Raw genomic sequence first — 23541 nt, forward strand, 5'->3', positions numbered from 1 at the left:
AAGGAGCCCCAGCGAGGCCTCAGGAAGCAGATGTCGCCTCCGGACTTATCATCCTCCGGGCGATTTGTTTTAAAGTGCATAATCTCACAGGGCCACAAGAGTGTCCCACATCTGCCCTGAATTGAAAACAGCTTCCCACTCCGAGCCTTACATCAGAGCTGTGGATTCGTGAGTCAGAGAGGAAGTCCGGGATCTTTGAACGTATGGCTCGCTGCTAGACACGAACGGCTCCCTTCATGGAGGACCAAGATGTGGGGGTACGTAGGCTGTGGCTTTTCAAGTTCTAAGATTTTCCTTTTGTGTTGTTTCGTTGTGGTTGGTGTCCTTCTCACTGTTGAACGTGAGAAGACAATGGGGAGGGGAACTTTCTGCGAGTAAGAAACTGAGTAAAGTTCTAAAGAGCCTGGCAGCATCTGTCTCAGAACTGTGCCGCCAGGTCTTTGCGTTCTTTTGCGACTTGATATTCATTAGATATGATACATTGATTTAATTATGCAGATATCCATTTTTCTCTAGAGCTCTAAAAAAAAAAGATTTTGCAAGCCAAGAAAAGTTTTTACTGTAAAACTCCAAAGCTTTTCCACCCTCCGTTTATCTACAAAATCATTTTAAAAGATTTCCACACATGCTAAGAATGAAGGCCAGGACTCTGAACTTCCTATTACAAGCCCCTGGGGACTTGGAGCCTGAAAAGTAACCATTTACTGTCTGATAGTTCACTGAAATAGCATCTTTCTCAGCTGTCTGGTTAACTAGGTAGTCTCTGTGAGAACAATATTTTGAAGAGTGAGAATATATATATATATATATATATATATATATATATAGTCATGGTACATGTGTGTATATGAATTATGTATGGTGTGTGTGTGTGTGTGTGTGTGTGTGTGTGTGTGTGTGTGTATGTGTGTGGCCATGGAATAAAATTAAAACAAAATAGAAAAGCACAAAGCTCTGAAAGTCAGGCTACAGGATACACAGTTGCTGAGATTTCTTATGCACCGTTTTGACTCTAGAACTCTCTCTCCATTCTCTGCCTCTGAGCAAGGCCAGTGTTTGGTATGGTGACTGATCAATGAAAACTTCTTGATTGAAAATGCAGTGGTGGGTTGGGACTCTGGAAGACACGTCACTGGAGAGACATGAGGTTAACAAGCCTCTGCTTGAGTGCATTTCCACCTTCCTTGGTGCAGTAGAAGTCAGGACTAGATGGGGATGGGGAATCAAAAGGGACTGGTCAGAGAAACGGTAGGGGAGGCACGTGGTGCCATGGTTCTGATTTGGACCAAATAACAATTCTGTTATATGAGTCCTGCCCTGTGAGAACGTTCCAGAACCCTGAGGAAAGCTGAGAAGGGAGAGTAGCCTGGCCCATTTTCCTTTTCAGCTTGGGGAAGATGTGTTCATCAAAGGCATCCCAACGACACAAACCCCCTCTGTCCATTACAACAGGCACAGAGCAGCCCAGTTGGCAGGTAGCGTCCCCATCTCAGCGCTGAAGACTGCCTGCTCTTGACGGGTTGCCTTGGCTCTTGAAAAAGGGGAGGTTTATTTGAATGCCAGAATTTGACTGGAATCTGTGTCCTGGGATTATGCCCTCTCAATGCCCCAGAGACAGAGGCTTTATTTTAGAGAAGGAACAAACACGTTGGGGTTTGTACTGGAGGGTGCGAAAGATGTATTGCTCAATGTGGACTGGAAGGAAGACGGTCAGGCAGGGGACCACCATCCCTGACCGACCTAAGGGCACTGGCAGAGGCGCTTTAGAATCTAGAGGAGCAGTGAATGCAGATTAGCTCCCTGTGGAGAGACGAATATGAGCACAACTTAATCTGGCTTGTTTTATGTTTTGAAGCAAGGTCTCTTGTAGCCCAGGCTAGCCTCTAATTAACTATGTAGTTGTGAATGAGCTTGAATTTCTGATACCCACCACCATCTCTAGAGTGCTGGGATTATAGGCACTCAGCCACAGATGGTGCAGTGCTGGGGACTGAACCTAGGGATTTGTGTATAAGGCACACACACTCTACTAACTAAGCCACAATCCCAGTTCTGTGTCGTGATCTAAGTAACCTAGTTAATCCTCCTGTTTAGTTCTGCAACTGTAGAGGCATGGGCAATATGTCATAGACTTATATGGCAACATACCATAGACATTAGGCCAATACATCAGCGACTTTTATAGTGATACATAGAAAATGGCTCCTCCTTCAACTGCTGTTACCTCAAGTGTAACCCAGAGCCTCCTGCCTCTTTTCTCACCAATAGAATGAGCAGGCTTTCACCGTGGTCTGTGCCTCTTCCCTCAAGCCGGTCTTTGTAGTCACTGCCCCGTGTTGGAACACCAAGTGTTGGGTGATCTACAATTAGGGCACCCACCAGCCCTGCCACCATGTAGGCTCACCCGCTCCTCACTCCTTGGAAGTTCTGAAAGCCAGGCTTGGAATTCAGAGCACGTTATCACCCAGAAACAAGCCCCGAGCTCAACTCCAGAATGCAAATTTATCCTAAAATAGAATCTTCTAGAAACTTCTGGAAAGGAACAGAAAGAACTGTCATTTGTCTGTTGTCATTAGAAAGTAAACTTTACAATGAGCTGTAGGAACGTTGTGAGAAAGTTTTAGGATCCTCGCCATCCTCATGTGGTCTTGAATACTGCTTTCTTCTTCTGGACCTTAACTCTACGTATTGGAGTTCAAGCAAACTGTTTCTGTGTACTTTTCCTCTTGTGGTTTCTTTTGCTTGGACCGTGTTCTTCCCTTTCTAAGTCCTAACAACTCTCGCTCCACTGAAACATCAAAATCATTAAAACGCCCATGTGATGTCCCAAAAGGCCTCTACTCCCTGAGCCACAAGCCTCTCAGAGAAAACTTGGTCCACAGCTTCAAGTGTTCTCTCCACTGATCTAAATGTTTGAGGGCTCCAATAATCCTCAGGACCAGGGAGATGGCTCAGCAGATATGGGTGCCAGCTGACAAGCCCTAGATCCCTGGGACAATGTGTTAAAAAGAGAGAAACAATTCCTACGCATTATCCTATGATCTTCATGCATGAACATGAGTATACACACACATAAATGTAATAAAACCCATAGATTATAAATACATATACACATAAATGTAATAATGTCATAAATTTTGTGTGTGTGTGTGTGTGTGTGTGTGTATAGAATATTTTAAAATCATTCCACCAAGTTTAATGGTGCGAGCTTTTAATCCCAGCATTCAGGAAGCTGAAGCAAAAGTTCAAGACCAAACTGGGCTGCATAGGGAGAACTTTAGAAGAACTGTGTCCCTAGAAAAGTTATAAACTCTTTCTACACCTGCGTTCTCGTAACATCTCATAAGCCTCATTTCTAAGATTCCCACATGATTGTGATATTTGTTGTCGCTTCCCTGTGCTCAAACCTGCTTAAAGATGGGGATTTCATCAGAGTGTACTGCAATGCCTGATGGGAAGAAAATACTTGACACAAGAGCGCACGTAGGCATAATCGGAAGGAGAGCAGACTCTCGGATGGAAGCATGGATTGAACACTGGAGGGAAGGTTTCTTCTTCAGAGACTGATCGAAAGCTATGTAGACAGTTGTGCAAAATTCCAAACGAGCATTTTAGGCAGTCTTGCGAGTGTGCAAGCAACAGAATTTGTCCATCCTCATTGTCCATGGGAAGGACTGAATGTGGGCAGAAAGGGTGTGGCAGAGAGGCGGCAAATAGCTTCCAGTTCTAGTCCACCTTGCGGCCAGAGTGGCCTTGGGGGTTACTTGCCTTTCCTTCTTATTTTCTTCCGTAAGATGGAAGTGACACGTGCCTTCTATGTGTTATTGTAAGGATTAAGTGATAACCAGTCAGAAAGAATTGACCAAGAGTTTGAGTCTTGTAGGGTGGGGACTGGGTGTAAGTAGAAAATGTATCTAAGTCTGGGCTGGAGGACCAGGACTTTGAAGCTGAGAGGAACACAGGTCTCTCTGCAGCTTTGGCTGCTTCTCCTGTGCTACTGCATCACCAGGTTGATGTAACATGTCAATAGTCTGACTCTGACTTTTATCAGCACCTCTCTTGTTGCTCAAAAGAAAATGAAGTGAAACCTGGAAAAGTGAGTGAAGGGGAAAAGTTCAGATTTGTAAAAATACGGATAAAAAATTACCCAAGGGTGAGGTGAGATGAGCTTAATTTTCCATACATCATAACCAGGCAGAAGAACACTGTCTCTATCCCAAACAGTGTCTAGACATGTCTCAACATTCTTTCTGAAGCTTTAAAAATACTATTATATGTTAATACCCCATCGTTTCCCAAATATGAACATAAAGACAGCTGCACCAGGTGTGGCAGTTCAGCCTATCACCCCAGCACTCAGGACCTTTATGAGTTCGAGGCCAGCCTGGAATTCCTGCCTCAAAACAAACAAACCTACAAAGCAGAAGACCGAGTTTCCACAGTATTAGAATTCAAACCCAGAGTCTCTTGCATGCCAGACAGGCATTCTGCCCTTAACCTCCATACCACACTACTCAAAAACCAGTTTTTACTTAGAAACAAAAGAGATCACTGATTGTTTTCTAGAATAGCTTCTAAATTAATTCTGTTATCCTTTTCTATTTTTAAATCTGATTTGCTTGTTTGTTTGTGTGTGTGTGTGTGTGTGTGTGTGTTTTGCCACATGCATGTGTGTGCACCATTTGCATGCCTAATAACCACAGAGAAGAGGGCATTAGATCTTTCTAACGAGTTACATACTGTTGTGAGATGTCATGTGCTGGGAATAGAATCTGGGTTCTCTGGAAAAAGCGTCAGTGCTCATAACCACGGATCCATCCATTTCTCCAGCTCTGTGTTCCGTTATTCCTAGGCTTAATTCTAAGCTCTGACTTCTCTCCACAAATTGCTTTGAACTCTTGGTCTCATTGTCTTCTATCAAAAAATAGACATTTTACCAGAGTCAGCACATTCTGATCCAATGCTCTTAGATAGGCAGAGATTGTGTAGGCCCTCTTTTTCAATTTGTCTGAAGTTAATATTTTAATGTATACTTTATTGAATTGATATATTTAATGATTTAAGATTACAAGTGTTTCTACGTAAAGCATTCCAAGGCTATCTGATTCTCTGGCTGTCTCTACCATCCCTATGCTACGTCATTAGTGTGACCGTCGGATGATTTGGGTATGTTTTTTAGGTGAATAAGTCAGTTAGAGTGTGTGAAACATTCCCAAAAAATGTGTGAAACATCCACAGAGGAGCTTTCTTTTATGTCTGATTTAAAAGAATGTGAAATCGCATCCTATATCAATCGAGAAAACACACACACACACACACACACACACACCACACACACACACACACACACACACACACAGGGACCTCCCTGTGTGCCAGTGAAGAAGGAGGAAAGGCTCTGCTAATGGTAAAAGGACCTTCGCATTTCCCAGGTTAGCTGAGGAAGAACTCAGCTAAAGCCCGTTGGTGTGAATTCAGTGCCCCCTGGAGTACTTGTACATCTGTTCAGGTGTCCTAGAAATAAATATTAGATTAAATTTTAATTTAATTAAGATTCTCAGTCAAAAGGCTTCCCATACGCTGAATAAAAAGAGCCGAACTGTCCAAAAGTAGGTCAGATAGAAAAAGGCACTTTTGAGTGTTGGAAAGAATCCCCTTCTTTAAAAGAACAAGTTTTCACAAATTCAACGAATACCTATTATAAATACTAAATTTAGTTAGTGGTGCCTAAACAAGAACCATTTTGTCTGTTGGTTCGTTCCATCATTGAGTGTCTCCAAAACACAAGAAAACAGAAGACATTAAAATGAAATCTAGTTGTCAACCAGACTTGAATTTTGAGTAACCTTCCATTGAGTAAATGGATATTTAAGAAACTAAATTGAAGCCACCTGGCTAGCTAGGATTTGGGGGACATTTGTGAGAATAAAAAGAGATTCCATAAGTATGAAAATCTTCATATCTGGTGCCTAAAATGTACCGGACATTCAATATTTTATTGGATCAATGCTAGGTTATTCTGGGCTAACTTAGGCCGCTCCTTGACCATCTTATTAGAGCCTGTTGTCCTGAGCTATGGCGCAGTTGAAAGTGGGTTGTTGTTGTGGATAATTCTCAGAATGCATGTAGGTAGCACACCTAGAAAGTACGGGCTCCTGGGAAACAAAAGCCCAAGGATTCTAGACCAAGTTCCCTAACCCCTTACCAACGGACTTGCTCTGAGGATTCAGTGAGGGGACATCCCACATCTCCCTCCATGCGTAGTTTAAAAAAAATGAATTGATGCACTCACCAATGAAGCAAGCGTTGTTCGCATGCTTGGGAGACAGTGGTGGGCGAACCTCATTCAGTCTCTATGACTGTCACCTAACATCCATTCCTTCTTCGGGATCAAGATCCAAGTGCCTCAGAAAGAGCAATCAGGTTACTGAGATTGATATGAGATGGTCCATTTGAATCCAGGGTCTACACCTTGCCAGCTGTTCATTTCTTGGAAATCAGAGTGTCCTGGGAGGAGTTTGTAAACTGAAGTCCTGTCCATAAAAATGAGTCTGATGACCACCTTGCAAAGGTTTGGTGAACCTCAAAGGAGGCATACTGACTACAGAATACACACCCTAGCAACTAGCACACAACAGTCGCTCCATTGATTGGAGTCCTTTATTTATGTTGTTTGAACAGCAAACCTTTGTTACATTAAAGAAAAACTAGTTCAGAAGCCACTCAAAGAAGAAATGCATCTAGGGATAAAAAAGGAATAAGGAGGTTTCCTCTAAGCACACTTTACACTGGAGGCGTGCTTTCAGTGATTTTGAACTAGTGTGCTGATGGTCCTGAAATGTGTTAGCAAAATAAGAAGCAAAGAAGTGACTTTGCATTAACCACAGCATCTTGGGCACATGTCCATCCTGAAAGGAGCGGAAGTGGGTTACAGAAATAAGAAAACCAACAAATTGGGAATATAAAAATGAGTTGGGGGAGACCGTGGCAACTAATTTGGGGAGTCTGAAAAACACCCCTAAGGAGAACTTCAAAAGTCTCAGAGGAGGAGGTAGAGTTGGGATGCATGGAGAGAGACCAGAGCATGGGAGAGGGCCGAAACTGGGGTAGGGTGGGGGGCTTTGGAAATCTGTGGTGGGAGCAATTAGAATCCCAGGTGCAGCTCCAGTTGCCATCCCAGCACTGTCTGGGTAGCCAAGGGTCTGAGCCACTTGCTCCTGTCACAGCAGAAAAGCTGGGGGGACAGGGGTGAACCCCAAAACTGCCCTGGTTCCTGAAACTAGCTACAGAATTTGTGAAACTTTATCTTCTGAACTCAGCTCCCAAAAAAATGGTATTACGCAGGATTTGTTGTTCTTTAGTTTAGTTTTTTGGTTTTTGGTTTTTTGCTATTGTTGTTGTTTTTTAGTAAAAAATTCTAGCCAAGGCAGATGCTCCACTCCTCCAACTTCAACACCAGCTGTGGTTGTGCCCCTGACCTTTCCCTCCAGTCTTGTGTTCCTTGTTGATTCTTGAGGGTTCTGTTTCTGTCCTTGCAGGCCATGTCTCTTAAGTGTATGTTTGGGCTCGCTTTTCTTTTATACACCATGCCAGGGCCGGTTGTATTAGGATGAGTTCAAAATCCAAATTCAAAGATGATATCTAATACAGTCTTAATCTAATTTGCCTGATTTTGTTGGGGGGGTGTTCTTGGATTGTTTGGGGGTTTTTTGTTTGTTTGTTTTTGTTTTTGTCTTAGATAAAATTCTATTCCAGGGTTCAGGGACAGGTAGCTTTTTGTTTTCTTTGAAGGAGTCAGAAGGTCCTAAACTTCCAGGTCTGTCTAGCTACTGTGTCAAGATGACAGCCAACCCTTAGGAAGCCAAGGAGGAAGCAAGTGGGCAGCCAGTTTTCACACAGGCTGCCCCCCCCCACCAAGGGTTGTTATTTTTATTATTGTTGTTTAATTAACTGCCAGCATCTAATAAGAAAACAAACAAAAACAAAAACAAACAAAGCACACACACACACACATCACTGAAATTTCAAAAAACAGCAAGAAAGGAAGGAAGGAATGGAGGGAGGGAAGGATGGAGGGAGGGGGAGGGAAGGACGGAGGGAGGGAGGGAGGGGGGAGGGAAGGAGGGAGGGGGGAGGGAAGGAGAGGAGAAAGATGACACACAGCCACATGAATCTGAATAACAGTCCCTTCCACCGGGACATGAGACACCAGGAAGCAATGACCTCAGGATTTTAAGGACAGGTGATGTCTGAGATCTATCAGTGGGGTAGACCAACACGTTAAGCTCCTCCTGGAAGCTTCTGGAAGACCCTGTCCAATAAGATTATGAAAGAAAACTAGGGGTGTGGCTCAGTGGTAGAGCATTTGCCCCCACATCTGAGGCTCTGAACTCCATGCCAGCAGTTCAAACCCAACAGCAAGCAAGTTAGAAGGGAAGTCCTCAGGCTTAGACGCGAGGCTTGGGGGTGAGGTGCTTGCCTTGCCAGTGTTCAGGCCTCAATTGGACCTCCAGCACTCACGGGAAAATATCCAGTCGGAACGGGGACAGTGTGTGGGTGTATTCCCAGCACTAAGGAGCCAGACACAGGAAGCCCCGGAGGCTCGCTGGCCCGCCAGTCCAAGCAGCGGACTCCCAGTTAAAGGGTTTAATGTGAAATCCCGTCTCAAAATAATGGAGAAGCAAGACACTGATGAAAGAAATTGAAGGATATACAGATGAAGAAAAGAATATTTAAAAATAAATGAAGGAAAGTGGAGAGCAATTGAAGGGGACATATCACACACACACACACACACACAAACACACACACACACACACATACACACACACACACACACACACACACACACACACAATTTCTAAATACAAAAGAAAACTCCAAGAAATAAAACAGCATAAAATCTTGTTATAGCATATACAAAGCTAACGCCCTTGATAGGAACAGATCCTAAAGTTATATAAATATATAAATATAAACCTGATAGCCACAAAGGCACTACGCTCTCACCTGCCTTTAAAGCAGTGGTTCTCAATGTTCCTAATGCTTAGTACAGTTCCTTGTGTTGTGGTGCCCCCACCATAAAATTATTTCATTGTTACTTCATATTTGTAACGATACAGTTGAATTGTAATATGCAGGATATCTGATATGTGAACCCCCAAAAGGTTCACCACGCACAGGTTGTTTTCGAGGATGGCTTGGCTAAGGAGTGTGTCACACTGAGTCCCCGCTGTCCTCACAGAAAACAGCACTATCTGAGCGCAGCAAGAAGAGATCTGAGCAGCTAGCTGGTCCCACCCAGAGCATCACATGGCTTTGTTTTGGATCTCCCTTGAGACTGGCCTTGAATTCTTCAGAATCTCACTGTAGTTTAAAGCTGTCCCAGGCCCCTTTCCCTCCCGGAAGTCCTTAGGCTAGAGCCTTTAACTCAACGTAGACGTCTTTCCCAACAGACGGTGAGCCTTTCAAATCCTGCTTGTGGCGTCTGCTTGTCAAAGGACAGGAATTGACACAACACAGTAAGAGCCCAGAAGAAGGAAAATGAAGGGGAGGGCGAGATGGACTGTCAACTATCACTTGTAAGCTGGGCCCAATGCAGCAGACCTGCAGTCCCTGAGACTTCACAGACAGGCTGGCCTTGCCTAGGCTAAGAAGTGAGCCCAAAACCAACATGGGCCGCTTAGTAAAACTCTGCCTAAGAAAGGTTGAAAGAGCTTTGGGTCCCTAGGTAGCAGGGAGCGTGCCTGAGGCTCTGAGTTCCAATCTTCAATACTGAGAAGAAATAAACAGCTTACAGTTTAGGAATCTGCCGCATACGAATGTTCAATTCGACTTTATAGAAAAGCTGCTTGCTTTGGCTTGTTGTTTTCTGAGACAAGGTTTCTCCTTGTGTAGCCCTGGCTGTCCTGGAGCTTGATCTGTAGACATGGCCATTTCACAGAGATCCATCTGCCTGCCTCTGTCTCCAATGCTGGAATTAAAGGCATGCGCCGCCACCACCTGGCCATTGCCTGGGTCTTGAACCAAAACTAAAGGCAACTATTTTTTCAGGTCAGAGGCTAATGCCTATATGTTCCCCCCATAGGAGGACAGAGAAATAGCAAAAATACATGCTTTAAAAATGAGAAAAGGACAGAAAAAAATTAAACAAACAAAAAAACAACTGAAAGAGTTAAGAATGGTTGCCAGGGAGGGGTAGAAAGGGGTGATATGTGTGGAGAAGGGGGGATGAAACATTTAATGGTGTCTGACGCGATATGGGGACATGCTCATCTTCCCATAGTCTTTGGACACTATCCTGATAAGATCACAGATTTGCATAGTGAAACGTGTTCAGCGAAACTCGAGATAAGACCCCAAAGAGAGGACACTCGACTTCAATTCAGCACTCAGGAAGCTGAGGCAGGTGGATATCTGTGAATTCAAGGCCACATAGAGAGGTCTATGTAGGGAATTCAAGGACAGTCAGGACTGTATAGAGAGACCCATCTACATACATACATACATACATACATACATGCATACATACATACATACATACATACATACATACACAGCCCAATGTGGTGTCCCTTCTCCAAAGTCCAGCTCGAGCCTGGCCCTGAGTCCTAGGCTCTCTCGTCCCTGTTAGAACTTCAGGTTCTGATCCACTTTCTCTGCTAAAGAAGACTAACAGCAGGACTCTTCAAGAACCATATCCCAAGGATGCCTGAAGAGATCCCCACTGCTCCCCGGTCCTCTCCAGCAGGACTGCCATTTGCTTGTCACCAAGCTTGCTGGCCTCCTTGTCCTGAGACATCACGGGTCCTCAGAGTAGATACTTTCATTTTGAACAGCTGAGTGGACCAGAGAAAGAGGAGAACATAAAGAACACAGAGGTAACTGGAGGTCAAGCCCATCCCCCTCACCCCCACCCCACACTCCTCACCCCACACTCCCGTCCCCATCCCCCCTCAGCAGCTGTGACACGCAATCTGAAGCCACCTGGGTTCTGAGACAGCTGTCACCGACTCCTGCCGCATGCCTTCCTTCCACAGATGTCTAGCTGGGCGGAATGTGGGCGGGAGTGCGCGTGCACATGCTGTGAGGGTGTGTGTGTGTGTGTGTGTGTGTCTGTCTGTGTGTCTGTGTGTCTGAGTGTGTCTGTGTGTGTCTGCGTGAACGCTCACACACACACACACACACACACACACACACACGGTCACAAGAGAGACCCGAGGTCATCACATCACATCATGGTTACTTAGAGCATGTGTGTGTCTATCCAGATTTCACAACATGTATGTGTCTATCCAGATTTCACACTAAGTCAATGAGGTGCTTCCCGTTGATGGGCACGTATAGGAAATAGTTGGAGTAATGTCATCTGTCTCGAGAAAAATCACAGTAAAAATACATCCAAGAGACCAGAAATGCCCACCCATAACTCTACAGCTTAGTGGCAAAGCACTCCGAGCTGCTTCTGGCTGAGAGGCAGAAGCCGGCCACCCTGCTTGGCGGTAAAAGAACCTACCTGAAGGGTTTTCATGACAAGAACCAATAGCCAGGCTGTTCCTTAATCATCTTTCCAGTTTATAAAAGAGTTACAAGGGCACATGTATGAAAAGGGAAACGTTCAGGGGCTGGGTGCTTAGCTCACCAGAGCCCACGCAGCATGGCCGAGGCCCTGACTTTGGTCTTTGATCCCCAGTCCTGCAAAACAAACAAACACTTGGACACGAGAAAAAGCTGTAATTACAAACCCAGGGGTACTTCCTACTTACTGTATTTTCTTTTTCTCCTTTTTTTTTTCCTTCAGTCTTTTCCAGGGCTTTGAAGTCTTGTTTTATGCATAATTTAATATTCTGATTTTCTATTTAAAATTTTATCAAATGCTCCTTGTACTACTAAAACCTCTTTGTAAGCATCTTTTTTGAAGTCTGTGGAATAGAAGTAACATAATTTCCCCAGTATTTCTCCTTTGTTGTATCTTTAAAAGTTATTTCCAATTTGAAAAATTGGAAATACCGCTACGATGAACTTCCAGTAGGAACTTCTTTGTCCTCAATTCAGATGATTTTCTTCCTGTGCAGTCCCTGAAGTAGAGCTTCCCTGTTAACTGACATGAACATTTTTAAGGCTAAGTAAACCTTTTTTTCCAAGATGGGTTGTTGTAAAGTTTATTCAATATTTAATACTAGGCTGTTTAGATGAGTAAATGGACAAGTTCATGGCCAGAATACAACTTAGAAAAAAATATCACATGCTCAGGGAGAGCCGATCTGGGCCTCACACAGCCCACCTCCCTCATCTCCAAAGGAAGCTATTAATCTAAATTTCTGTTCTCAGAGGGGTTTTGTTGTTGTTGTTTTAAAGACTAGAGTTTGAACATACAGCCTTGTTCTTAGATGAAAAGGGTTCTGGGGTGTAACCCATTGGGAGTATTCTTACCTACCATTTGCAAGCTCTGCATTCTTTTCTCAGACCTGACAAAACAGAGAGATTCTTACCCAGCACTAAGTGTGCCCTCTGGGTATTACAGGCCACACACACACACACACACACACACACACACACGCCACTCATTCTCCAGAGTCATATCAAGAGAACTCTACAAGGCTTTGCAAGAAACACATTTATATCACCCATGCTATTTATCCAACAGCTATGAGAGGTTACATCTTTTTATCCTTTCCATAAATGTCTATACATTTCAAGGAGATCTATATACAATGTCTGTGTGGGGTTTCATCGATGACAGTTCCATACGTATGGTTCATGCGTAGTTTCATTGGTAGTTCCAATAAAAGATTTAGACCCTACCTTTATTTTCATTTTTAAATCATGCATGCATGTGCATGTGGTATTCATATGTACAAGTGCATTTCCACATGTGTGTGATGCATGGAGGTATACATGCCTGTGCAGGTGTCCATGTATGTGCATGTGTATGTGGACACGTAGGCATGGGTACAAGTTCAGAGAGTAGAGGTTGCCACTGGGTGTCCTCTCTTGTCTCCACCTTAACAGGGAGGCCAGAGCTCAGTGATTTGGCTAGTCTAGGTAGTCAGCCTGCTTGCCAAATCCTGAAACTGGGACTACAAAGAGGCCACTATACCCACCAGACTTTTACATGGATGCCAGGGATTCAAAGTTTGGTGCTCACCCTTACAGGACAAACTCTTTACAGGCTGAGCCATCTGCTCAGCCCCCTGACTTTACTTTTAGGTGAAAATGAAATGTTCTAAATATGTCAGGCTTGCCATCCTGGTCTGGCTTGCACTGTGCTCAACCACACGATCAAAGCGGCTCTACCCAGTTCTCAGTACGGCCTTCATAAAATGAGGGTGGCCTGACATCTGGACTGGAGATTTGGTGACCCGTGACCCGCAGGTGTCCCAGATGCTCCCTGAATTACCAGAATCTCAAGTTGCCTATGTGTGTTAGAAACTGAATAGGTCCTGTTTGTTAGAGTTGAAATCTGACATCAAGAGGAACTTTAGCATGATCTAGGTATAGTCAATCCTTGTTAGCTTTCTTATGTCATAAATCAAGACTGAATATTTCCTAAAGGATAGATCCCTGAACTAGGGGGTGTGCCTAGGTGATAAGTGTGCTCGCCTATCAAGCAGTAAGGATCCCAGCACCACATGGTGTTGTACACCTTTAACGCAGGTACCCTAGAGGTGTAGGCAGGGGGATCAGAAGTTCAGTGTGATCCTCTCTGTAGCAAATTTGAAGCCAGTGTGGGATACATGAGACCCTATAGGGCATCGTCGGTAGTGGTGATGGTACTGGTAGTGAATATATCATTCCTCTAAAAGGTGTATACCTACACAAAATGTTTCTCAGCATCGTGAGATTAAAGACCTCCTTGTCTCTGCTTCATGCACCCTTCTTTAAGAATCCTGTATTAGTACATAAAGCTGCTATAGGAAATCCATGGTCTGAATGACCTATGTCACAGGATTTTTCCCATTCTAGAGGATGCAAGTCTAAGATGACACGTCAATGGGGTTGGTTATTTCTGGAGTCTTTCCTTTTGGCTTGGAGATGGCATCCAAGAAGAACATCTACCTGATGCCCATGTGTTAGCCCCACAGTGTGTCCACGTCCTAATTCCATGTTACAAAGTCACCATTCCCACTGACTTGAAATCCACTATGGTGACCTCATTTTGACACAAGTACCCACTCCAAAACCCTCTCTCCACATCAACATATAAATCTGGAAGAGTACCCAACTCAGTCCATAGCAAATCCCCAAGCTAATCAGGGATCTATAACCCAGTGAGGTCTAGAGACTTGAACAACAGACACAGAGCTACACGTACTGTGTCTCCCAGTCCTCCACATGCCTCTGCCTATTGCCTGGGTGCTTTGTGTGTGTCCATGAGGTGTGTGTGTGTGTGTGTGTGTGTGTGAATGCACATGTGTGTGAGTGCACCTATGTGTGTGTGTGATGTGTGTGTGAGTGCATGTGGTATGTATGTGGTGTGTGTGTGAGTGCATGTGGTATGTATGTGGTGTGTGTGTGGTGTGTGTGTGTGAGTGCATTGTGTGTGTGTATGTGCATGAGCGATGAGTGCATGTCTGTGTGTGTGAGCGCACATGTGTGTGAGTGCACCTGTGTGTGTGAGTGCATGTGGTATGTATGTGGTATGTGTGTGTGGTATGTGTATGAGTGTATGTGTGTAGTATGTGTGTGTGTATGTGAGCATACATGTGTGTGTGGTGCGTGTGTGTGAGTGCATGTGTGTGTGTGTGTGTGTGGTGCATGTGTGTGAGTGCATGTGTGTGTGTGTGTCTGTGTGTGTGTGTCTGTGTGTGTCTGTGTGTGTTGTCCCAAGAGCCTGTAGACAAAGTCCAAAGAGTCACATCTGAAGTGAGACAAGATCAGAAGTCCTGCCTTTGTCCCCTCTCTGACAGTATCAGGATGAAACAGAGGATTCTGGTCATGCGCCAGTTCCCTGAACATAGCTATGTTACCTCGGTTACCCGAGGTAACCTCAAGGAGTCTTCATAGTGGCTCCTGAGGGACCAGAGAGGCAAGGAAGGGTGCCAGTGTGATCCAGGTCCAGGCCTCTCTTCCTTCTGCTACCAAGGATGGTTTGGGCTGATGTCTCCTTGAAGCCTTGGAAAATAAAGGACTTTGGTTACAAATCTTGAGTCTAGAGGCACATCAGCATCAGGCCTTCTCCTATGTTTGTTGTAACCGTGTTGGGGACCCCAGACTTTCAACTCTAAGTGTGAAGATGTTAGTGTCTCTGTCTAAACTCCACCCCACAGTTAACCAGGCAAGTCAGGTATGCTCCTCCCCACAGTTACCTAGCAACAACCAGGTAGGCCTGACCCACTATAAGAGGGGATGCTCGGCCCCTCCTCCCTCTCTTTCTCTCTTGCCTCTTGCTTACTCTCGCTTCCCTCTTGCCTTCTTGGGCTCTTTCCTTCCCTTCCCCTTTCCTTCCCCCCTCTCTCCACCTCACTTCTCTACTCTCTCCCTCTCTCTGCCTTTCTCTGCCTCTACTGCCCTCTTAACTCCCCTCCCCATGCCCTAAATCAACTCTATTCTATACTATACTGTCCTGTGGCTGGTCCCTCAGGGGGAAGGGATCCTCAGCATGGGCCCGCTGAGGCACTCCCTTTCCCCATACCTTACCACACATCCATAGAACATACCCCTCCTCTCCTTATCTTTTTATAAACACATCAGTCTCTGCCCCCTCAGCCACAGCCTTCCTTGGAGAATCCCAAAAGCATTCATCAGAGGTGGAGAATGGCTATTTGTTTTTACATGTGTACTCGTATATATGCGTGTGTGTGTGTGTGTGTGTGTGTGTGTGTGTGTGCGCGCGCGCGCGCGCGCGCGCTCACATAGTGTACAGGCACTCTTGAGTATACATGAGCTACAGCTCTCGTGTGAAGGTCAGAGTCCATTCTTACCTTTCTCGCTTACCTTGTGAGTTCACAATATCAAATTGAGGACTTAGCAACAAGCACCTGTTGAAGTAGCTGTTTAATCTTAGGGTTTCTACCCTGCCTTTGCTCATTCAGTTCCCAGATAAAAGACACAAACCTTTACATTTATAATGAGCCTTCATCAGCACTAGAGCTGGGCAGATATCTAGTCTTTAAATTATTAGAATCTATTTCCCTACCAAGAGCCCCAGTATAACTTGTCCTGTTCCAGCTGGGCTGCACTTAACCCCAACTGGTCAGCCTCAGGGCCCTGTTCTCCTGACTCCCCTACCCCGTGGCACCTTCTCTCCATTCTCTCCCTTCCCCCATGGTCCTCCACAGACCCCCAAGTCCAAGGGGAAAAAAACCCTGCCTATCTCTCTTCTGCCCAACGATAGGCTGTAGCCATCTTTATTCACCAGTCAGGGAACAACGTTACCTGCATCTTTCCGGTCTCCGGAGGCAACCATGCCTTGGAGGCCCAGTATTTAACATTATAGTACATAGCAAAAGACTAAACCTCAACAAGTACCGCTGAACCATCCGACCAATCCAGAATCTTACCATTCAAGAATTCACAACTTAATTGTGGTGGGAGCATATGCAGCTGCTGTCTTTGGATGTCTTTATTTATGATGATTTAATCTGAGGTTTGTTTTCCAAGCAGAAGTTTACTGCATTTTCTGCTCTGTGTGCACACATGCATGTAATTAGTGTGTGTGTGTGTGTGTGTGTGTGTGTGTGTGTCTTTCCTCTGTTGTTTGTAACACCTCCCAGTTGGGAATCATTTGTACATTTAGTTAATGAGCATTTAACACATTCTCTTTGATGAAGCTGTTAAGTCTGAGCTCCACACAGGCATCCCACCAGACATCTCCCCCCCCTTGCAAGAGCCGTTTGTATTTACCTATTCTTAACTGCTTAGTGATGGTTTCTTATTTGTTGGCTCAATAGGGAACTAACCTTTAGTCTTCTCTGGAAAAAAAAAATCGGTGCTTGAGTTTTGTAAGAAAATGCCTACATCTGTATTCCAAGCAGGTCCACTCTGCTGGCAGGCTTTCATTTTCAGCAAACAACATGAACGGCAGGCAGAACAAACATTTCAGAGTTACCTGAACTGGCCCTGCCAGGGGCAGCCACACACAAGCCAGAACTGTGGGCTTTTGCAAGAACAAATAGCAAATCTAACTCCTGCGGGCTCCACCGACAGCAAGGTTTCCTGGATTTAATTATGGCTGGAGCTCTAGAAAGGGAATGTGTGTCAAGTGTGCTTTTCAATCACTTAGAGAAGGCAGAGTAGGCGGAAGAGTGGCCGTGGGATTTGTCCATAAGATGAGCACCCCGCCCCCCCATCCCCCAGCACATCCAGGAAACATAGGCTGTTCCAGAACGAAGACTTAACCAGAAGCCGCATACAGGGGCTTTAAAAAAAAATCAAGTACTTAAAACTGAACGTAATTGGAAATCTATAAGGAAGTAGAAGGAAAAGCTCCGGCCAAATATTCATCTTTACACAAAGCAGGAAGCCTAAAAACACCTTCTCACTTCATAAATGTGTGGGTGTGCGCATACCGGGGCAGGCCTGTGGGTGCCAGTGTGTGGAGGACAATGGATAACTTCTTGTGATTACTTCTCAGTGTATCCCTTGTTTGAGCCTGAGTGTCTACACTGGGCATCCTTCTCCAGGCTAGCTGGCTCAGGAGCTCTTGGCCAATCCTCCTGTCTCCGCCCTTTCATCTCGGCATAGGTCTGTTGTGATGTGAGCCACCACGTCCAGTTTTTCAGGTAGACTCCAGGGATTAAACTCAAGTCATCAGGCTTACGTGGCACACCATTTGACCCACTAAGCCATCTCCCTGACCTCTGACCCCCGGAAGCACCTATATTCATACTTGTCTGCTCTGTATCCTTGGTCATCTTTCTCTGGAGTTCAAGAATATTTTAATTCTGCAGGTTTCTACTTCTCAGTAAACTGGATGTGTCAGTTTTCAAGCCAATCTACAGACATGCATGGAGCGCACATTCCTGAACAAGTGTGTCTGCACACACACACACACACACACACACACACACACACACACCACTCAACTTTCAGTCTGCTTTAAGGCCAGAAAAATGGGTCTTGGAAGCAGTTAGATTAACAGTGAACATAGCACACTGATAAAATCGTCTGTAGCCAGGTCTGGTTAGCAAACAGGACAGGGCACATAGAGTTTACCTTCTAATCTTTAGACTGCTAGATAAGTCAAAAGAAACTACTGAGTCTCGTGGAAGCACAATTTAAGGGCATCCCTGCCCACCCCCACCCTCACCCACACGTTTGCTTTTTACTATGCCAAAGAAGGACAAGGAAAAAGGAAGACAATGTGCAGTGTCAAGTTCTAGGGAGCATTCCTAGCCCAAGTCACCTAGGATCTTGAGTACATGATGGGAAATGGAAAGGACAGACTGGAGCTGTCACTGTTGGCCCAAGGTGGAGCAAGAGTGACTCACCCTATGCAAACATCATGGGTTGGTCGTCCCTTGCTGAAGACCTGATTGGCCCAAACCTTCCTGATTCTAGATTATGTCGCTGTCATCACTGTCCTTTTCTATGGCTTTGGGATAAAGGGCATTAGAGAAGCGAGAGGGCAGGCTCATCCCTCATCTGTCTCCAGGCCTTGAGTGCATCTGTCTGAAGGAGGTCCTATGGAGAGCCTCAGATTGTCATGGTTATCAGTGGTGGCCTTTTCCATGGGAAAATCAGCTCCAGTCTGCTTCAGAGATCTAGCTCTAGATTGCTGACACCAGCAAGGCTCTTGGATTTGGAAAACATGTGAAAAATAGAAACTAAGGCCCGGAACAATGACCTTTCAATTGTATATGTACACACACATGTAGGTTACACATGACGAGGTAAGAAGACACCTTCTGGGGGTCAGTTCCTTTCTCACCCCCATCTGGATCCCTGACATCAAACTTAGATCTTTAGCCTTAAGGGCAAACGTCCTCATTTACTGAGCTAGCTCACTGGTCCAAGGGCAATGAACTTTATACGAGTACAACATGGTTCTGTTCAGATGCTGGCATGCTGCTTGTTTAATATATTACCAGATGGTGATTTCAGATCTGCCCTGGCAGCATTCATAGGTTCAAGGCAAGTAAGAGACATGACTGCAGTGAAGAGTCTATGCGTTCATGAAGTCATGGCTATTTTCACCTGAGAGCACAGCCAACACCTTTTAGAGGTTAATCTTTGGTTCCATTGTACATGATAATAAGTTCTCTTCTACATTGAAGTTAAGCAGCAAGAATTGTGGTACCTCGTGCCATGAATATCATGGAAATATAAGCCACATTCTATTGAATGCAAGTTGAATTCCATGAGACAGAAGCCATCCCTAACACTGTTAAGGCCAAGAACCTGAGCTGAGGGTCTCAGACCCTAGGGGGAGACCTGCTACTATGACTCTGTCAAATAGACACAGAAATAAAAATCACTCCTAAAGATACATTGCTATACCCATAGATCAATGCTCAGTCCATGTCAGAGAAGCTTCTTCTTACCCATGATAACTAAACACACACCCACAAAAGGACAACACGAAGAGAAAGCCTTTGGAGCACTCGGCCCTAAACAGAATGTAAACCGCAGTCCTGCCCTCAAGGCTCAGGAATCTACAGGGAAGAGGGAGTGGGAAGGTTGTAAATGGCAGAGGCAGTGGGGGAATGACCTCCAGGAAACAGTGTTTTCCAGACACAGTAAGACAGACAGATGCACAGAGTCTGTGGTAGACATCCGACCTGCACCAGCTAAAGCCAGACAAAACCTCAGCATAGTGGGGCGGAAGTGGGCACAGAGTGCCAACCCTAGCTAAGGACCGATGGGTATTAGATTGCTGCAGTGAGCAGAAAAGTTTGTTTTCTTCAATGGAGCTATACCTGGTATATCCACCACACCCCAGGGCAGGCTCAGGGCCTAGGAGTAATTGACTAATACAAACTGGACTCCATAGTTATCTATGGAGAAGGCAAAGCATTGTTTGTTTTTCTTTGTTTTTAAAGAGAGAGAATTTGGAGGTGAGTGTTAGGAAGTGAGGAATGATCTGGGATGAACTGGGGGAGAAGGATGCTGGAAAGCTGGAGAGATGGCTTAGAGGTTAAGAGCACTGACTGCTCTTCCAGAGGTCCTGAGTTCAATTCCCAGCAACTACATGGTGGCTCACAACTATCTGTAATGGGATCTGATCCCCTTTTCTGGTAAGTCTGAAGATAGTGACAGTGTAGTCATATAAATAAAAATAAATAAATAAATCTCTTAGAAAGAAAGAACTGTGAATTCAGGGTGAGGATGTGGATAAACTGACAGTAATTGACTATTATGCATGAAGCCCTAGGTCCAACCCGTAGCACCCTAAAAACTAATCAAGATAGACACATCTGTAATCCTTTTACACAGGAGGTGAAGGCAGGAGGATTAGAAGTTCAAGGTCATCCTCAGAATTACATGAGAACTTGTCTCAAATTGGGGGGGGGGGGGGGAAGAAGTGATAGTTAATTGTTTTTTAAAGTTCTTCTAGATTTAGTCTAAAAGAGTTAAGAAGCTGGAACCAACAAGATAGTCCAGTTGCCAAAGGCGTTGAGACCGATGACCTAAAACCTGGAATGTGATCGTCAGACCTGAGATACGAGGAGAGAACAGACTCCTCCATCCACACAGACACACATGAAGGGCCAGCCATATGCGCGCGTGTGCATACACACACACACACACACACACACACACACACACAAATGAATGTAACCTTTTTTTAGTTTAAAAAATGAAAGATAGGACTGGAGAGACGGCTCAGTGGTTAAGAGCTCCTCCTGCTCTTCCAGAGGTCCTGAGTTCAAATCCCAGCAACCACATGGGGGCTCACAACCATCTGTAATGAGATCTGACTCCCTCTTCTGGAGTGTCTGAAGACAGCTACAGTGTAGTCACGTATAATATAAATTACGTTAAAAAAACCTAATTTTTAAAAAATTACGTAAAATAAGTAATTTCAAAAAAAGGGGGTGTGTGAAAGATTAAAGCAAAGAGGAGGCAGGACGGTGGGGGTGGGGCAGGGGTGAGGGGCAGAGAGCAGACAGCAGAAGTGCTTTCTTTCAGCCTCTCTGGCCTCAGTGTTTAGATCTGTGATATGGTTTCTGCCTCATGGGATTGGAAAGGGACTAAATTGAGTGTTGAAAATATTGTTTAGGGGCTGGAGAGATGGCTCAGCGGTTATGAGCACTGACTCCTCTTCCAAAGGTCCTGAGTTCAATTCCCAGCAACCAGATGGTGGCTCACAACCATTTGTAATGGGATCTAGTGCCCTCTTCTGGTGTGTCTGAAGACAGTGACAGTGTATTTACATAAAACAAATAAATAAATCTTTAAAAAAAATAAAAAAATACTGTTTAATAAGTACTCAAGACTGTCATGTCTAGAAACATGTAGCATCTGGTCTTTAGGAGAAGGGCAGTCAGCCCTGTTCTCCTGCATGCCTGAGTAGATATTTCCATGAGGATCATGATGGTTCAAACTCATCTAAGTACAGGAAGTGCTATGTAGAGTCTCCCCAGTCTTGACTGAGGTATCCGCATTGTGAGAACCATTTGCCTGGTCTAGTTAAGCAGGCTACACATTCTCCAAGAGTGCTAAATAAAGAGGAAAAACAATGAGCTGAGAATGAAGGAACGAGATAGAATTTATCCTTTAAGTATCTGCCAATTCATTGAGGACCAAAGGAGCAAAAACCAGGGCTAGGAATAAAAGCACCGCTTGGTGCACCAGGTGCTCTTTGTCTTTGTGGTTCGTATTGTTGCTAGTTTGGGGCCAGGGGACTGGGGAGGGGCTAAGGTAAAACAAAACATAAACAAAACAAAACAAAACAAAAACAATAATTGGAAATTTCAGACTTGAAGCAGAGACATTTAGAGCCAAGAAAAACTGATACTAATGTCTAAGAGAGTTTGGTTACATTAAGTTCTTTCTGAAAAGAAATATCAGCTAGTGTATTTTTTTTAACACCCTGTCCCACAAATCAGGCAGGGGGGCGTAAAAAACACTGGATTGGGACAGGAGAGAGCTAGGTGTGGGAGTGTACTTAATGGAGTGCCTTCCTGTGTGACTCGAGATTAGAGGGCGGGCCGAGCAGCCTTCTGGAATCATCTTTACAGACTCACATAGCCAGAAGAGACAGCTGAATCTGGAGTCTTATTGCTTGCCTCGGGGAACTATGTAACTAATCCATCCATTTTGAATTCCTAGCCAGCTCAATTTTTAAAAAGATTTTTAAACCACTCTCTCCCTCAAATTCTGGGCTCATTTGCCATCCACCACAAGCAAAGACAGCACTGCCTGGGGTGGGGGTGGAGCTCCCTTTGCAGAACCCCATGCCACTTCTTTCTAGGCTATGGGCTAATGAAGCCTCCCACAGAAATGTGGAGATAGGAATATTCATTCAGGTATTAGCAGCACTGGGCCTTGAGCCACTTGAAGGTGTTCTGTAGTGGCCTGTGGGGCTCTTCACCTATAAAAACCACCATTGGGAGAGGCTCTGCCCCCTGGGAGTGGTGTGAAGGACACACTGCTCAGATACCAAGTCCCAGGGGAGCTCAGTCACCTAGGATGTGGGCAAGAGCAAAGCTGAGCCCTGACAGCTCTGCTGTCCCCAGGAATGAGCACTGGAGGCCAACAACAGGAGCACGTGATGTGCCTGTTACATTGGTCATAGATTCTGTGCCAAGTCTTTAAAAGCAGCAATGAGAAATAAATCAGATCCACCACGATCTACAGAGAACCTCAGTCCACCCAGACTGTACAGAATAAATTGGCCACAGAGGGACCTGCTGATGCAGATGAACCAAACCCTCCAGGAGGCCAGCAGTGCTGGGACCCGCCCTGCAGACAGTCTCAGAACCACATCCCTCCTGGAGCAGAGCTTGACAGACATTGTACTTTTCCTTCCGCCTAGCTCTGTGCATACAAATCTCCCACCCCCAAGAAGTCAGCAGCCAACGAAACGCCCTCAGTCCATTTGCGTTTCCTGCGCAATGGATTTGAGAAGGTCTTGACAGCTTGCTTTTCTCTTTTTCAGAGTGTAAGTGAAGTGAACTATCCCAAGGGACTCTCAGACGTCTGCAGACTAATGTCTACCCTGTCGATCCCCAACACAGGCTACATCATGACAGACACATCCTTTGTCCTTTCTGGAGCTGGAGACCCAGCTCATCCCAGAAAGAAAGGAGAATCTGAAATTGCATTCACATTACTAGTGCCAGATCCGTATTTTCTAAAATCTGCACACTAGTATCCTGGAGTATGTCCACGGAGTTCAGTGAGTTAGGACCCTCCCCATGTCACTAAACATGCTGCCAGTTACCCTGTAGGTTGCTGTTGGACAGTCATGTCAGCTGTCCTTGTAAGAAAAACCAGTAAAGGTTCTATGCACTAGTTAGACTTGGGAGATATTGGTTACATTTATACATTTTATGGGCATTACCATTCACTGGGCAGCTAGAGAAACCTAAAGAAATGTACCCTTGCCTAATCTGAGTGGGTTACAATGTTTCACAGAAAGCCCTGTGAGTTACA

General features: G+C 44.9%; 1 protein-coding gene across 1 annotated transcript in view; it reads left to right on the top strand.

The window, feature by feature from the left end:
• The first annotated feature begins 238 nt into the window (after positions 1-238).
• The window catches only part of Sash1 (SAM and SH3 domain containing 1), a 234238-nt gene continuing 210935 nt past the window's right edge, over positions 239-23541 (top strand). The window contains exon 1 of the mRNA XM_052169284.1: positions 239-257. The gene's annotated coding sequence lies outside the window, so the exon portion shown is untranslated. The remainder of the gene's footprint in view (positions 258-23541) is intronic.

This window comes from Apodemus sylvaticus, chromosome 23 (genome assembly GCF_947179515.1).
Source record: "Apodemus sylvaticus chromosome 23, mApoSyl1.1, whole genome shotgun sequence".
In the NCBI taxonomy this organism is placed as follows: Eukaryota; Metazoa; Chordata; class Mammalia; order Rodentia; family Muridae; genus Apodemus; species Apodemus sylvaticus.